Source organism: Pantherophis guttatus, chromosome 2, assembly GCF_059756535.1.
Source record: "Pantherophis guttatus breed Tessera chromosome 2, ASM5975653v1, whole genome shotgun sequence".
NCBI classification, from domain to species: domain Eukaryota; kingdom Metazoa; phylum Chordata; class Lepidosauria; order Squamata; family Colubridae; genus Pantherophis; species Pantherophis guttatus.
The window spans coordinates 9,188,923-9,200,770 of record NC_142064.1 but is presented as its reverse complement, the minus strand read 5'-3'; the positions used below and the strand labels follow the sequence as shown (position 1 = coordinate 9,200,770).

Here is an 11,848-nt window from a genome sequence, read left to right as displayed (position 1 = left end):
CCCAAAACCTCTGCGCATCCCATTTTTGCGAAAAACAGGCCTGTTTTTGGAAAAAATGGGATGCACGGGGCAGGGTTTCAGGAGGCAAAAAATGGCTGTATTCGGTGTATAAGATGCACCAACATTTCCACCCTCTTTTAGGGGGGGAGGGAAAGTGCATCTTATACTCTGAAAAGTACAGTATCTATCTATCTATCTATCTATCTATCTATCTATCTATCTATCTATCTATCTATCTATCTATCTATCATCTATCTATCTATATCTTTTTCTTTTCAGTGAATGCTATCACCACCCCAACAACAACAATTTGTTTACAATGATGCTGCTATTAGTAATTTCATTCATTTATTCATTTATTTGTTGTCCAATTGTTAAGCCGTGTCTAAGTCTTGTCCCAAAGGTGCAGTTGCCTTTGAAAAAAGTACCTTTAGGACAGCCATGACTTGGATGACTGAGAATCTACATAGACGCGTGTCCAAGTCTTCGCCACACCATGGCCCACAACACACCAGGCCCTCCTGACCTCCACTGTCTCATGGAATTTACCCAATAATGACACTATCTGACCCTCTCATCCTCTGCTGTCCCTTCTCCTTTTGCCTTCCATCTTTCTCAACATTGGGATCCTTTTCAATGATTATTGATTTATATCCTGCCTTTATTATTTTCACAAATAACTCAAGATGGCGAACGTATTCAACACTCTCCCCTCCTCTTATTTTCCCCACAACTAGCCACTCTGTGAGGTGGGTTGGGCTGAGAGCGAATAACTGGCCTATGGTCACCCAGATGGCTTTCATGGCTAAGGCAGGACTAGAACTCGCAATCCTGAAACTCACAGAACTCAAATCAATCTATCATCTATCTATCTATCTATCTATCTATCTATCTATCTATCTATCTATCTATCTATCTATCCATCCATGCATCCATCCATCCATCCATCCATCCATACATACATACATACATACATACACACACACACACACACACACACACACACTTTAAGGAAATCAACCTGCTATACAAGAGGCTTTGAAAGTAAAAGAAATGGAAAACATGGACTGTAGGTTCATGTGAGGTGAAAAATATTATGTTTCTCTAGGGGTTAATAATTAAGCAATTCCAGAGGCACTGAGTACTTTCTCACCTCCCTTCCATGCTAAGGGTTCTGTTTTCGGAAGAAACAAACAGTAATTCCAGAATTTTCTTAACTATGCAAGTTTTTATTACATCCGTACAATGGTTAACTACTGGTGCAACTCCAAATCTTATTAACATATTTGCTGATTGAGAGAAAAGAAAATTGTAGTGTTCTGATTCTTTTTGTTTCATCTTAAGCTTTCAACTTCCATTCCTGCTAGCAGTTGTTTGAGTACTTTTGAGACCTTCTGTGAGGGAGATGGGAGGTTAAGAAGATAGGATATATATATATATATATATATATATATATATATATATAGAGAGAGAGAGAGAGAGAGAGAGAGAGAGAGAGAGAGAGAGAGAGAGAGAGAGAGAGATGGATGATAGAAATGTCTAGATAGCAATAGCACTTAGACTCAATACCGCTTCACATGATAGATGATAGATAGATAGATGGATAGATAGAGAGATGATAGAGAGATAAAAGATAGATGGATGGATGGATAGATACTCTAGATAAATATAGACAGACAGACAAAATTTAATTTCTATCCATCTAATATAATACACAAGCCGCTAAAATAGCAAAATCAATAGCACTTAGAATGGTCACTAAATGAACTGCTGAGGACTGCCTGTAGTGGATTTTGGTAGCACATTTTTAAGAATTGCAATCGCTTTGATGATGAATAGTAAATCAAAAGGTTAGATTTCCTTAGCGGCAACTCCTATTTGTTTCCTCAAAAGGACACAAAGGACATCAGCCAAAATTAAAGCTGATAATCTAAATAATCATCTCGGTCTTTCCATGAATCCCTTGCTTTAAATATTTTGGATTATTATTATTATTATTATTTTTTGCCCTGCTAGGTGAATTTGAGGGAAGGAAGAGAGTGTTAATGGAAGAGATGGCTATAAAAACAAACAAGGTTAAAAAAAGGTGCCAGCTAATTCCTCGGTCAAGACAGTTTAGCTTTTTTTTTTGGTTTGGTTTGGTTTGAAAAAGGCAACTTTACGAAGTTATTTTTTTTAAAAAAAAATACCGTGTTTCCCTGAAAATAAGACCCTGTCTTATATTTTTTTGAACCCTGAAATAAGCACTTGGCCTTATTGCCATGGGCTCAAAAGCCCGATTGGGCTTATTATCAGGGGATGTCTTATTTTGGGGGTATATAGAAAGAAGCAGAAAAGGGGGAAAAATAAGAGGGATATTGTGATGGGCAGCTTAACAAATTGATTCAACATACAACTGAATGGAAGGTATCTGTTTTAGGAATCATAGGATGGAAGGGCTGGAAGGGTTTATTTTATTTATTGGTCAACTTTATTGGCCGTCCATTTTACCTCAAGATAACTCTGAGGGTACCCGCAGGCCCTGAGATCAAGAGCGGAAGCTAAAAAGCATAAAAACCTGATTTTGTGCAAAGGTTTTTGCTTTTTCGTGTTTTAAATGGGAAATCGGATTCTAACTTGTACGTGACACCCCCCCCCCCCCGGAATAAATCCAAAATCCCTCCCCCCTTTTTTTTTAAGGAAAGGCACGGCTCAGGTTGTTGGCTGAAAAGCTTTTTCAGCAATCTGGGATAAACACTTCAGAAATACACACACACACACACACACACACACACACACACACACACACACTTTGAAGTATGAAGCCCTGCATCTGCAGAAACAATTCTTGGAGTGGAATTCCCTATTAAGAAGCTTTATCTGGCTAGATAAGCAGCTGGCCTTCCATGTTGTTAATTGCCCTCTGCTGTGATTTTAAACCGACTGCAGCAGCACTGTGTCTGTCACCTTCTTAGTCTAATCATCCTGAATCTCAGAAGAAGGGGAGGAGGAAAACCATAAAATAATAAAATAAAATAAAATAAAGGAAGGGAAGGGAAGGGAAGGGAAAGAAGATAAAAGAAGAGGAGAGGAGAGGGAAGGGAAGAGGAAAGAAGAGGAAAGGAAAGGAAGATAAAAGAAGGGGAAAGGGTCAGGAAAGGAAAAGAAAGAAGATAAAAGGAAAGGAAAGGAAGATGAAAGAAGATAAAAGAAGGGGAAAGGGAAGGGAAGAAAGATAAAAGAAGGGGTAAGGCAAGACAAGGCAAGGGAGATAAAAGAAGAGGAAAGGAAAGGAGGTGAGAGGGGAGGGGAGGGAAAGAAAGGAAGATAAAAAAGGAAAGGAAAGGAAGATAAAAGAAGGGGAAAGGGAAGGAACGGGAAGGGAAAGGAAAGAAGATAAAAGAAAAGGAAAGGAAGAGGAAAGGAGAAAATAAAAGAAGGGGAAAGGAAAGGGAAGAAAGATAAAAGAAGGGGTAAGGCAAGACAAGGCAAGGGAGATAAAAGAAGAGGAAAGGAAAGGAAGGTAAAAGGAAAGGAAGATAAAAGAAGAGGAAAGGAAAGGAGGGGAGAGGGGAGGGGAGGGAAAGAAAGGAAGATAAAAAAGGAAAGGAAAGGAAAGGAAGATAAAAGGGGAAAGGGAAGGGAAGGGACGGGAAGGGAAAGGAAAGAAGATAAAAGAAAATGAAAGGAAGAGGAAAGGAGAGGAAAGGAGAAGATAAAAGAAGGGGAAAGGAAAGGGAAGAAAGATAAAAAACGGGTAAGGCAAGACAAGGCAAGGCAGATAAAAGAAGAGGAAAGGAAAGGAAAGGAAAGGAGGGGAGAGGGGAGGGGAGGGGAGGGGAGAGAAAGGAAGGAAAGGAAAGGAAAGGAAAGGAAAGGAAAGGAAAGGAAAGGAAAGGAAAGGAAAGGAAAGGAAAGGAAAGGAAAGGAAATCACTCTATTATATTTTGCCTAGGTTAATTATTGTACAGCTAGTCCTCAATTTACACAACAATTGGGATTGAAATTTCTGTCAAAAGTCATTGCGGTCATAAATCCAGATACCATGTAACCAGTTCAGATTTTTCTAATGTTTTTATGGCAGTTAATAAGTGAATTATCGCAGTTGTTAAGCAAATGACTTGGTCATTGAACAAATGACACTCTCCCAAATGGGTGGTGTGTTTTTTGGGGGGATTTTTTTGGCTGGAAACTGACAAAAACCGCTGAAAACCAGCAAAAAATGTTGGAAATTGTGACTGTGTGAAAATGTTTTGCAAGCCTTAATTTCAAGGGTGATATACTGGTAAATTGCCGACCGTTGTTAAACGAGCAGGTCATAAATTGAGGACTACCTGAACCAGTTTTAAGGGCTGTATTGTCCAGAACACTATTATTTTGCCCCTTAAAATGTCAAAATGTTTTTCTGAGTAGATGATCTTTAAAAGCGTAGGATTCTGACCCACTTATGCAAATTTATTCTAGCTGTCCCATTCTTCCTTAAGTATCATTTTTCCTAACAAAAAAAGTTAATTGTACATTCTTGGGGGGGGTGTTCCCCCCCCCTGAAAATGTTTCACTTGTCATCCAAGGAGCTTCTTCAGCAGTTCCATTCCCCACCTTTCAGTCAGAACCGAAGAAGCTTCTCGGATGAGAAGCGAAATGTTTTCAAGGGAAAAAAAAAAAAAAAACCACCAAGAACGTTTGGTTGCCATTTGGAACAAGCACCTCTGAGAATTCTTTGGAGAAATCATATGTTTCAGAATAGCAAATATAACACAATAGAATAACAGAGTTGGAAGGGACCTTGGAGGTCTTCTAGTCCAACCCACTGATCAAGTAGGAGAACCTACACCAGGGGTGTCAAACTCAAGGCCCGGGGACCGGATCTGGCCCGTGGGTAGGGGTGAAATCCAGCAGGTTCTGGACAGGTTCCAGAGAACTGGTAGCGGACATTTTGAGTAGTTCGGAGAACCGGCAAATGCTACCTCTGACTGGCCCCAGAGTGGGATGGAATGGGGATTTTGCAGTAACCTCCCCTTGAGTGGGGTGGGAATGGAGATTTTGCAGTATCCTTCCCCTGCCATGCCCACCAAGCCACGGCCACCAAGCCACACCACGCCCACAGAACCGGTAGTAAAAAAAAATGGATTTCACCACTGCCCGCGGGGTGCTCAGATGTGGCCCACAGGGCTACCCTGGAAACAGCAAAGGACCGGCCTGTGGTGTCTCTGCCAGCAAAAATGGCGCTTGGGAGCCTGTTTTCGCTGGTAGAGCTTTCAGGTGCCCCCCCCCCCGCAACACAAGTGATGTTCAGCTGGCCATGCCTCCCCCGCAAAAGGTCAAGCACAACCCTGATATGGCCCACAATGAAATTGAGTTTGACATCCATGCCCTACACCATTTCCCTTAAATGGTTGGCCAATCTCTTCTTAAAAACCTCCAGGGATGAAACACCCACAACTTACTTACTTACTTACTTACTTACTTACTTACTTACTTACTTACTTACTTACTTACTTACTTACTTACTTATTTATTTATTTAGTCAACAAGTACAAGGAAACAAGCAACAGTATAGACATAGACACGGACACATATAAAAGGATATAAATAGGCAAAACATAGCCATAAACACATAGAATGAGCACATATAAACAGGGACAGTAGGACAGGGACGGTAGGCACGCTGGCGCACTTATGCATGCCCCCCTTAGGAACCTCTTAAGAAACATGAAAGGTCCACGGTAGACAGTTTAAGGCACTAATGGCTAACCTTTTTGCCATTGGGTGCCAAAAGCTGGGGGAGTGTGGGGTGGTCGCGCGCGTCCGGGCCCACACTCATAATTTTATACGCCCTGCCCCACCACGCATGCCTGCATGACCCCATGTTCCCCCCCGCTTTTGGCATGTGATGGCCCGGTAGGCCCGTTTTTTTGCCCTCCCCAGGCTCCAGAGGCTTTTTAGGAGCCTGGGGAGGGCAAAAATAGCCTTCCCCATCTCCCCAGAGGCCCTCCAGAGACCAGAAACAGCCCGTTTGCCGAGTTCCACTGGGCCCAGAAGGCCCAAAAATCAGCTGGCCAGCGCGCGCATGCGTGCTGGAGCTGAGCTAGGGCAACGCTCATGTGCCCACCAATATGGCTCTGCATACGACCTGTGGCACGTGTGCCATAAGTTCGCCACCACGGGTTTAAGGTAAAAGGTATGGGGATTAGCGAGACTAATAACAGGATCGGGACATTTACTACTCTATTGCAGAAGTCACATTTCCTACAATCAAGATTAGAGCGAATTACATTGAGTTTGAATCTATGGATAGCCCTTGTGTTATTACGGTTGAAATGAAAGTGTCCTCACTCTTAGGAAGTTTCTCTTCAATTCCAGGTTGCTTCCCTCCTGGATAAGTTTCCATCCCTTGTTTCTTGTCTTGCCTTCTGGTGCTTTGGACGCCACGAAGTGCAAACCAACTTCCATGCACGATAGTTTTTCTAAGCATGGATCAGTTCGTAGTGGTCCTTCTTTAGTTCCCAGCTGTTCCGTTTAATTTTTTGTCGAGCCCCCTTTTTTTCTCCCCAAACTATCCCATAAACTTCCCCCTCCCCCCTCCCCGTGGGGCTGGCCAGCTCTCTTTCCATCTGCCTGCCTGCCTTCCCCATCTCCCACCCCCCACTCTGTCCATCTGTATGAATGGCTGCTTCATCAACAACCAAGCTACGTCGGAGGCCCCCCAGTCCTTCCAGAGAAAGTCTGGGAAAGCGGAGAACAATGAAATCCCCCTGTCACTTCTCACAAAGGGCTCATCACCGCTGACATAACAAATCCTTTTAAATGTTATGTGTCCCAAACACAACACAGTTCAGCTGTCTGGTTTTCCAGCAGCTGGGAGAGAAAAAATTGGACCAAAAGTACCGTACGGCACAACGAGCCTCTCCTTAGCTGAAATAATTAAAATAAAATAAATAAAATAAAATAAAATAATAAAATAAAAGTAAAGTAAAATAATATAACAAATAAAATAATAATAAAATAAAATAATAAAGTAAAATAAATAAAGTAAAATAAATAAAATAATAAAGTAAAGTAAAATAATACAAAGTAACATAAATCAAATAAAATAATAAAGTAAAGTAAAATAATATAACATAAATAAAATAATAAAATAAAATAATAAAGTAAAGTAAAATAATACAACATAACATAAATAAAATAAAATAAAGCAAAATAATAATAAATAAAATAAGGTAACATAACATAAATCAAATAAAATAATAAAGTAAAGTAAAATAATATAACATAAATAAAATAATAATATAATAAAGTAAAATAAAGTAAAATGATAATAAATACAATAAAAATAGTAAATGAGGTAATAACAACATAGCGTAACGTAATGTAACACAACTAAAATAAAATACAGGTAGTCCTCGACTTACGGCCGCAATTGAGTCTGAAATTTCTGTTGCTAAACGAGACAGTTGTTTCAGTGAGTTTTGCCCCATTTTACGACCTTTCTTGCTACAGTGGTTAAGGTAGTAACCAAACTGTTAAGTGAATCTCTTTTCCCCATTGACTTTGTATGTCCGAAGGTCAAATACTAAGGTTCCCTCCGTGAAGGTCGCCCCCCCCAAAAGGGGGTCACATGACCCCGGGACACTGCAAACCGTCATAAATGTGAGTCAGTTGCCAAGAATTGCGTTTACATGGCCATGGGGATGCTTACAACGGTCGTGAGTGTGAAAAACGGTCGTAAGTCGCTTTTTTTCCTGTGCTGTAACTTTGAATGGTCGCTAAACTTTGTAAGTCGAGGACCGCTTGTAAAATAAAATAAAATCCCCAAACTCTTGATCCTACCCTCCCCACGGGAGTCATCTGGCTTGCGTAATGTCAGTTGGGGGACAATGTCACCACCTGTTGTGACCCAGGCCCAAGTAGGTATTATCAGACACAATCAGTTCGAAACAGACTTTATTAGAACAGCTGAGAATTAACTCATCTCAGCGTAGTCCAAACTAATTCCAAACAAACTCTTCATAACACAATTCTTCAGCCTTATCACCAACTTTGGTCTAATTAGGCAACCTGCCAAAGGTTTTTCTTGGCAAAAGTTCAGAAGCAGAAGACGCCGGCAAGAAATAAATGCAGCAAGACAAGAAACAAATCTATCAACGTTGTTTTCCGACAAAGAGCCCAAGAGCCATTGCTGGTCTTTTAAGCCTTCTGGGAGGGGCCAATCATCTCTTGGCCTTACTCCCGAGTCGTCCTTTCTGCTTTAGCTGCTCTGGCAGCTCTTTTCATGCATGCACTAGGAACAGGCTCCTCCTGTTCCTCTGCCTCTCTGCTGTCAGCCTCTGGAGGCTCCAGAGTCCGCACATCACTCCCAGATGGCCCTGGCCCCATCTCTGCCTCCGACCCAGAGCCCTCATCTGGGCCTTCCCCAGCCTCCAGGACTGGGCCATGTTCTTCCTCAGCCTCCTCACTGTCCGACTCCGCTGCCAGCTCCGCAGGCTGCTGGCGGACCTCAACACCACCTTCGCAAATCTGCTGGTGGGGTTGGAGGGTCTCATTTCCCCAGGCAGAAGAAGACGGTAGTAAGCGGAAGATCTTCAGATCTTCCAAAGATTCAAGCCACAGAACACAAGTTGTCAATGGGAATTGTCCTATTATTTATTTATTTATTTATTTTGGTTCGACGGATAGTCAGCCAGATGTTCAGACCGAATCTGGCATTTCTGTCTACCCTTCGTGTCCTTCCCAAGCACCTGGGAGAGGCAGATGGGGATGTTTGATGGCGTTTACAAGTAAGGTCACAGGATGTAAGCTGTTCTAAGTAAGGCTGCTTTTAGAAATTGACTGATGGTGTAATTGACTGTAAATGAGGATGACCTGTATTTGTAAAAAAAAAATTAAAGATTTCTGTTCCCGTCTTGTATGTTTCTATTACAACCAACTGGACTACACAGGTAGTCCTTGACTTACAACAGTTCATTTACTGACTGTTCATAGTTACAACTGCACTGAAGTTGTGGGTGCTCCATCACTGGAAGCTTTTAAGAAGAGATTGGACAATCATTTGTTCAGAATGGTATAGGGTCTTGTTTGAGCAAGGGGTTGGACTAGAAGACCTCCAGGGCCCCTTCCAACTCTGTTGTTCTGTTTTTCACACTTATAACCTCTGCAGCATTCCCACAATCATGTGATCAACATTCAGATGCTTGGCAACTGATTCATACTTATGACCATTGCAATGTCCCAGGGTTATGTGACCTTCTGACAAACAAAGTCAAGGGGGAAGCCAGATTCACTTAACAGTAATCAGGTTGCTAACTGATCAACTGCCGTGATTCACTTAACAGCAGTGGCAAGCAAGTTCGTAAAATGGGGCAAAACTCAACCAATGTCTCACTTAAGGGCATGAATTTTGGGCTCAATTGTGGTCAGAACAGAAGTAACCATTCATTCATTCATTCATTCATTCATTCACTCACTCACTCACTCACTCATTCCATTCATTTATTTCCTGGCCAGGTGGAAAACTTAATTATACTCAATAAAATTAACCTGCAGCCAAATCTTCTTTAAAAGAAGAACAAACTGCTGTATTTATTTATTTTTTTCCCCTCTTCATTTTGCTTTGGCAGTGTTTTACCTTCTGAAGGATTTTGGCAGGAGGAAGCAGATTTGAGGTTTTTTTTTTTTTTAAAAAAACTAAACAAACCCCAAAAGGTAAATAGGAAAGCAAACAAACCTCTCCTTGAAAAGTTGTAAGACACCTTTTTGATGTTCATTAATATAAATGTGTCGTGAACGACACCTTTGTAGGCCCCAGAGAAGTGGAGTCGAAGATTTCTTTGCATTTTCAAGTACGTGCCAGAGTCTTTGATTTTTTTTTAGGTGTTCGCACACTTCCAGTTGTTTGTTTGCTTTCGTTCACTTAAACCAGGGGTGTCAAACTAGATTTCATTGAGAGCCGCATCATGGTTGTGTTTGACCTTGGGGGAGGGGCAGGGGGGAGCATGGCCCTGGTGGACGTGGGCATAGTGGGCATGGCCAGCTCCACGTCAATCATGTGGGGGCAGAACTTCCCTCAGATGAGGGGTGGGCTTCAAAAATTAACAAGGGGTTGCTGGGTGGGTGTGGCCTAGTCAGCCTCCTGCACCACGACGGGGTGGGGGGAGTTTTTGCCCTCCCCGGACTCCAGAGGCTTTCCTTGAGCCTCCAGGAGGATGAAAATGGCCTTCACAGGCTCCAGAGGCCCCCTGGAGGTTGGAAACAGGCCCATTTCCGGCCTTCCTGTAGGCCCGTTTTTCGCCCTCCCCAAGCCTCCGCGTAGTGCCCTGCACTTACCCGCATCCAAAATGGGCCGCGTGGGGACACCTGGGAGGGATGGGGTGGGTGGGGCCAGGCAGGAGTGGGATTTGGGGGTTCTCTGAACTGCACAGAATCTTAGCTAGAGGTTCTCCTGAACCCACCCCTGCTTCAGACCCTTCCTCACTCTCATTATAATCTTTCTTCCTTTTCTTTTTTCCTGCTCTCTCCTCCTCCTCCTCCTTTCTTCTTCCTTCCCCTCTTTCCTTATTTTTCCTTCCTTGCTCTCTTCCCATCTTCTTCTTTGTCTTTCCTCTTTCCCTTTCTCCTTTCCTGTCCCTTCTGGGATGCTCAAATGCAAAAGGGGAAATATTTCTCCTTTTCTTTTGTTTTTAGTTTTTTTTTGCTAGCCCTCTGCCAGCGAAAACGGAGCCTGACCCGGGGGTGGGGGGGGGCACCACAGGCCAGTCCTTTGCTGTTTACAGGGTGGCCAAGAACTAAGCACCCCTGCGGGCCAGATCCGGCCCATGAGCCTTGAGTTTTGACACCCCTGACTTAAAACGTTGCTTGAATCTGAAACTCCGAAGGTGAGTTTCTAGGAGGTTGAAGGCTTTTGACTTTCCAGAGTCTTGAACAGGTTGCAGAAACAGCCAGTTTTTAGGAGGCTGGGGGGGGGGGGGGGACAGCGAAGGAATATGGAGGATCTGAGAAGATGGAATCCAATGAGGGTTGAAGCCACTGTCAACACCAAAGCCTTGGTGGCGCAGCAGACTAAAGTGCTGTTAAATAGCACCAGCTGCCTGCAATTACTGCAAGTTCGAATCTCACCAGGCTCAAGGTTGACTCAGCCTTCCATCCTTCCGAGGTAGGTAAAATGAGGACCCGGATTGTGGGGGCAATAAGATGACTTTGTATAAAAAAGAACACCGCTTAGGGGGGGCTGAAAGTCCTACTAAGCAGGTATATACAAAAGTATGAAGGCTATTGCTTAACGCATTGTAAGCCGCCCTGAGTCTCCGGAGAAGGGCGGCATATAAATCGAATCAATCAATCAATCAATCAATCAATCAATCAATCAATCAAATAAATAAATGAAAAATCTATATTGACCATTGTCAGACACAACACAAAGCTGACTCACAAGTTGTTGAGAACACTGGCAAATATACAGGTAGTCCTTGACTTGCAACAGTTCATTTAGTGACTGTCCAAAGTTGAACAGCGCTGAAAAAGTTATCTATGACCGTTTTCCACACTTACAATCATTGCAACATCCCCATGGTTCCATGAGCAAAACGGAAGATGCTTGGCAACTGGCTTGTATTTATGACGGGTGAAGTGTCCAGGGGTTGCGTGATCCCTTTTTGCGACCTTCTGACGAGCAAAGTCAATGGGGGAAGCCAGAGTCACGTAACAATTTACAGAGGCTAGGGGAGAAGTGATAGCACCGTTCGTTCCAATATTTGAGGGGCTCCTACAAAGACGAGGGGAGTCAAACTATTTTTCCAAAGCATCAAAAGGCAAGACGAGAAACAATGGATGGAAACTAACCAAGGAGAGAAGCAACCTAGAATTAAGGAGAAAT

At 42.7% G+C, this 11,848-nt stretch overlaps 1 protein-coding gene across 2 annotated transcripts in view; it reads right to left on the bottom strand.

The window, feature by feature from the left end:
- SETBP1 (SET binding protein 1) overlaps positions 1-11,848 on the bottom strand; it is a 315,488-nt gene that overhangs the window by 107,701 nt on the left and 195,939 nt on the right. The gene's annotated exons all lie outside the window — the stretch shown is intronic.